The sequence below is a fragment of the Ursus americanus genome, chromosome 32 (assembly GCF_024610735.1).
Source record: "Ursus americanus isolate L20-20 chromosome 32, mUrsAme1.1.p, whole genome shotgun sequence".
NCBI lineage: Eukaryota > Metazoa > Chordata > Mammalia > Carnivora > Ursidae > Ursus > Ursus americanus.
Window position 1 is genome coordinate 26,812,810 of NC_142158.1, and position 5,925 is coordinate 26,818,734.

Consider the following 5,925-nt stretch of genomic DNA (forward strand, 5'->3'; position numbering starts at 1 on the left):
GGTGGACAAGCACACGTGTGCAGACGGCACTGCCCATCAACAAGGCAGGACAGACTTCCACCTGGACTTGAAACACTGCAGAAGGATAAGAAAACTCAGAGCACCCCCCTTCCCTACCTGAGCTCTACTTCCTCCACATGACAGCTCCAACCAGCACAGCGCCAGTGACCACAACCAGACCAGCCACGATGCCCACGATGGGAATGGGGGGCCGAGGAGGGGACTCTGGGAAGAGAGGATAAGGTGAGGGCCTTGACCCCCAGGTCTCAGCCCCAACCCTCCTGAAGTTCTCCCCAGCAGCTCCTCATGTCCCTGAGAGGAGGCTCTGTGCCCAGGTTTCCCTCCTTACCCCATCTCAGTGTGAGGGGCTCGGGCAGTCCCCCATGCTGCACATGGCACGTGTATCTCTGCTCCTCTCCAGAAGGCACCACCACAGCCACCCACTTCTGGAAGGTCCCATCCCCTGCAGGCCTGGTTTCCACAAGCTCTGTGTCCTGGGTCAGGTCCTCCCCATCCTGCTGCCAGGTCAGGGTGATCTCCGCAGGGTAGAAGCCCAGGGCCCAACACCTCAGGGTGACCTTATGGTCAGTGAGGAGTTGGTAGGTGACATGTGTCTTCGGGGGATCTAAAGAGAAGGGTCAGAAAACTCAGGAGCCCCGGGGTTACAGAAGGAGTGGGGCTGCCCGAGTGCAGCAGAGCTCCCAGGCATTGGAGCAGGGAAGCCGCTGCAATCAGCGAGTCCAGGCCCCAGCTTTCTGCTGGGTGTTGCCGCAAACTGGGAACCACTGCACAGTCAGGTGAACCGCTCTCCAAGCAGCGGCCCAGCAAGCGGCAGAGGCAGAGGGCGAGCCCCCTCCTCCCCTCCCCCAGGAGGAACTGCACAGGTCCACACTGCAGGAGTCCATCAAGTTTGGAGTTTTGAAACTCAGTCTCGTGCCTGACATAAAATCGCTTGATCACAGGCTGGGTGAACACAGAGTTCCCAGGGAAACCGGGGAGACCCGAGTGAGTGATTGCTTTTCTGTGCCAGCTCACTGAAGAGTGGGGGCTGTGAATTTCCAGGTCCAGGCTAGAGGGCGGGATGTAGCCATATTCATCCCAGTCAACAGAGCTCAAAGCCTTCAGACAGCAAAACAGCACCACCTAGTGGACCCAGAGCTGCTTATACTGAGCCCGGCCTCTGTGCAAGGGAGGCCCAGTTCCACCAGGGCAAAGTCCACCTGAGAATCCCAGCAACAGGCCCCTCCCACAGAAGACCGGCAGAGACAACTTGCTGCCACCAAGTTTACTGACCTTGGGGGCTGCAAAGCTTCGGCCCTTGGGGAAAACAGTATATAGCATTGTTTCTTTATTCTCTAGTCTTTCAGTATTATTTTTTCAGTTATTTTCTTATTTTTCAATACTTTTTTATTCTTTTTTAATTTTCATATATACATTATATATTTTTTAAATCGTTCCCTTTCGTTGAATTTTATTTTATTTTTGTATATATATAAGTTTTTCTTTCTTATTTTGGGATCTAGTATCTTTTAATAAGCAGACCAAAACACATCAAGATCTAGTTTTTGTTTTATTTTCTTTTTTTATTTCTTGTTTTGTTTTTGTTTTTTTCTGGTTTGTTTTGTTTTTTTCTGTTGTCGTTATTGTTGTTATTTTCTCTCATTCTTCTATTCTTTTCTGGACAAAATGATGAGATAGAGAAATTTGCCCCAAAAGAAGGAACAGGAGGCAGTACTCACTGACAGGGAGTTTATCAATACAGATATAAGTAAGATATTTGAACTAGAATTTAAAACGATTATCAAGATTCTAGCTGGGTTTGAAAAAAGCATAAAAGACACTAGAGAAACCCTTACTGTAGAAATAAAAGAACTAAAATCTAGCCAGGCATTAAAAATGCTATTACTGAGATGCAGCCCCAAATGGAAGCAATAAAAATGAGAATGAACAAGGCAGAAGAGTGAGCCAGTGATATAGAAGATAAAATGATGGAAAATAAGGAAGCTGAAAAGAAGAAAGAAAAGAAATTATTAGATCACAAAGGGAGACTTAGAGAACACAGTGATTCCATAAAGTGAAATAATATGCATATCATAAGAGTCCCAGAAGATGAGGAGTGGAAGAAAGGGGCAGAAGTTTTATTTGAACAAATTACACCTGAGAACTTCCCTAATCTGGGGGAGGAAATAGCATTCAAGTCCAGGAGGCACAGAGAATCCCCCTCAAAATCAATAAAAATAGTTCAACACCTTGACATATAATAGTGAAGCCTGCAAATTTCAAAGATAAAGAGAAAATCCTGAAAGCACCGCAGAACTAGAGGTCCTTAACCTACAAGGGTAGACACATAAGGCTGGCAGCAGACCTGTCTACAGAGACCTGGCAGGCCAGAAAGGACTACATGATATATTCAAGGTGCTAAATGGGAAAAATATGCAGCCAAGAATACTTTATCCAGCAAGGCTGTCATTCAGAATGGAAGCAGCGATAGAGTTTCCAGGACAAAAACTAGAGGAATTTGTGAACACTAAATCAGCCATTGCAAGAGATATTAAAGGGGATCCTTTGAGCAGAGACAGAGCTGAAAAGTAACAAAGACCAGAAAGGAACAGAGACAATCTACAGGAACAGTGACTTTATAGATAATACAATGGCACTAAATTCTTATCTTTCACTAATTACTCTGAATGTAAATGAACTAAATGCTCCAATCAAAAGACACAGGGTATCAGAGCGGATAAAATAACAAGACCCATTGATATGCTGTTTACAAAAGACTCATTTTAGACCCAAAAACACCTCCAGATTGAAAGTGAGGGGGTAGAGAACCATTTATCATGCCAACGGACATCCAAAGAAAGCTGGAGTAGGCATCCTTATATCGAACAAACCAGGTTTTAAACCAAAAACTAATGAGAGATGAAGGACACTATATCATAATAAAAGTGTCTATCCAACAAAAAGATCTAATAATTGTAAATATTTATGCCCCTAACTTGGGAGCAGCCAAATATATAAACCAATTAATAACAAAATTAAAGAAACTCATTGATAATAATACAATAATACTAGGGGACTTTAAACCCCACTCACAGCAATGGACAGATCATCTAAGCAGAAGATCAACAAGGAAACAAGCGCTTTGAATGATACACTGGACCAGATGGACTTCACAGATATATTCTATATATATTCTATCTATATAGAATTATAAAGGAGAATTACATTTTAAAGGAGAATTACAGACCAATATCCCTGATGAACATGGATGCAAAAATTATCACCAAGATACTACCTAATAGGATCCAACTGTACATTAAAAGGATTTATTCCTGGACTGCAGGGGTAGTTCAACATCCACAAATCAATCAGTGTGATACACCACATTAATAAAAGAAAGGACAAGAGCCATAGGATCCTCTCAAAAGATGCAGAAAAACCACTTGACAAACTACAGTGTCCTTTCTTGATAAAAATTCTCCACCATGTAGGGATTGAAGGAGATACCTAAATATCATAAAAGTCATATATGAAAGAAAAAATGCTCAACATCACTGGCGTCGGGGAAATACAAATCAAAACCACAATGAGATAACCACCTCACACCGGTTAGAATGGCCAAAATTAACTATTCAGGAAAAAACAGATGTTGGCTAGGATGCGGAGAAAAGGGAACCCTCTTGTACTGTTGGTGTGAATACAAACTGGTACAGCCACTCTGGAAAACAGTATGGAAGTTCCTCAGAAAGGTAGAAATAGAGCTACTCTACAACCCAGCAATTGCACTACTAGGTATTTATCCAAAGGATACCAACACAGTGATTCGAAGGGGCAAATGCACCCCAATATTTAGAGCAGCAACTTCCACAACAGCCAAACTACAGAAAGAGCCCAGATGGATAACGGGGTCTGGCTTTACCTATTACAACCGTCTTGGTCCACTGACATGTGGCCATCTTGACAATGAACAGGAAAACTGGGGTGGGGAAAGAGAGCAATGACCCAGACAGCAGTCTGAACACATAATCTCTTCTTACTTGTTAAGTTCTAGAATTAGGTTGAGATGGCCCAGTGTAGAAGGCAGGATTCTGTGAGGAGAAAAGGAATTTCTGGTCCTGGCCTGGCTGGAGGCCAAGTGATTCAGAATAGGTAAAGCCGGACCCCAAACACATGGGGTATGGGGCGGAGAACAAAGCCTAAGAAAATCCCCCAAAGTTCCCAAAGGCACTGTGAGTCAAAGGGAAACGCTCATCAGTTATTCCAGAAATGGTCTCCTCCTCCGTTCCTGGAGAGCCTGTAACCCTCAAAGGCAGACCCTTAGGGCCACTCCCTGGTACCGGGTCTGAAAACACAGGCAGAGTTAGTCTCCAGACTCAACCCACGGGAGGGCCATATACTGGTGTGGATCCCACTTCTTCCTATCCTCTTAGGAGGCCTCAGCCTGAGGGGAAATGGTGGGAGGCCCCGCGGCCCCTGGTACCTGTGCGCAGCAGCGTCTTATTCCCCATCTCCAGGTACCTCCGGAGCCATTCCACGCACGTGACCTCCAGCTCGTCCCTCTGCTGCTCCGCTGCACCGGCCACCTCCCACTTGCGCCGGGTGATCTGCGCCGCCGTGTCCGCCGCGGTCCAGGAGCGCAGGTCCTCGTTCAGGGCGATGTAATCGGCGCCGTCGTAGGCCAACTGCCAGTACCCGCGGAGGAGGCGCCAGTCCGGCCCCACGTCGCAAGCAGAAGTCCACTGGATGGTGTGAGACCCTGGCCCCGCCCCCGCGGTCAGCTCCGCCCCATGCCCCGCCCCCGCGGCCAGCTCCGCCCCGAAGCCCGGGCCTTCGAACCCCAGGGCTTAGAGCCAAAACTGAACGGCGGGTAAAAGTACCCGCGGGCTCTTCATGGGTAGGAAGACGGGCTGGTCCCGCAGCCCCGTCCGTGGGGACTGGGGCCCGCGTCGCTCACCGGCCTCGCTCTGGTTGTAGTAGCCCCGCAGTGTCTGCAGGTCCCCTCGGAAAGTCTGTGCGGTGTCCTTGGCGCCCCGCGTCTCCTGGTCCCAAAACTCCGGCCCCTCCTGCTCCACCCACGGCGCCCGCGGCTACATCCTCCGACTGACAGAGTCGCTGTCGAACCGCGCGAACTGCGTGTCGTCCACGTAGCCGACTTCCACGTACCGGGGCTCCCCGCGGCCGGGCCGGGACACGGAGGTGCCGAAATACCTCAGGGAGTGGGAGCCTGCGGGCGCGGAGGAGCTGAGACCCCGCCCGACCCTCCTCCCGCCCCGGGCCCGGGGCGCAGGTGGAGGCTGACTGGAGGGCAGGGGGAGGGGGCACCGAGTGGGGGAGAGCAGGGCGGAGGCGGGGAGGGACGGGGCGGGGCCGGGGGCGGGGGCGGGGGCAGCGGAGAGGCACCTCCCCGGGGGTCCCGGATCCCCGCCCGGCAGTCCCCTCGTTCCCGCCCCAGAGACACATCCTCCCGCCCCCGCACTCACCCGCCCAGGTCTCGGTCACCGCCAGGGCCCCTGACAGCAGCAGGAGGAGGGTTCGGGGCATTACGACTCGCATCCCTGGGGTCTGGAGAATGTAAGTCCCGGCAGGTCGGTGGTACTGACAGGCCGGGAACCGCGGTGACGCTGATTGGCTTCTCTAGAAACGGACACGCAATGGGAGTGCGCGCTGAGGCTTCGTCATGAGTATCCAGGCAGAAAGACCTGACACAGGTTGTGAGAGCGGGAAGCGAAATGCGCGGAGTAAGGGACTCGGCTTCCGTCCCCCAAACACCCCAGGCTCTCAGACCTGGGACTTTCAGAGCCAGGACTTCCAGGAGACCCGGGACTTTGTCCTGATTCCTCTCCACCTGCACAGAGTGCTTTTTGTCTCACCGTCTCCCTGAGGCCTGGCCCATTGTCTTTCTGGGAGAGACACCAGGCTGAGATC

The 5,925-nt window shown here is 50.3% G+C and overlaps 1 pseudogene across 1 annotated transcript; it reads right to left on the reverse strand.

The window, feature by feature from the left end:
- Positions 1-247: 247 nt before the first annotated feature.
- LOC123791023 (patr class I histocompatibility antigen, A-2 alpha chain-like) lies at positions 248-5,678 on the reverse strand (annotated as a pseudogene). The gene is made up of 4 exons (XR_015722540.1): positions 5,481-5,678; positions 4,955-5,224; positions 4,481-4,756; positions 248-625 (listed from the first exon to the last, which is right to left on the reverse strand). The product of XR_015722540.1 is annotated as a patr class I histocompatibility antigen, A-2 alpha chain-like (transcript).
- Positions 5,679-5,925: the final 247 nt, after the last annotated feature.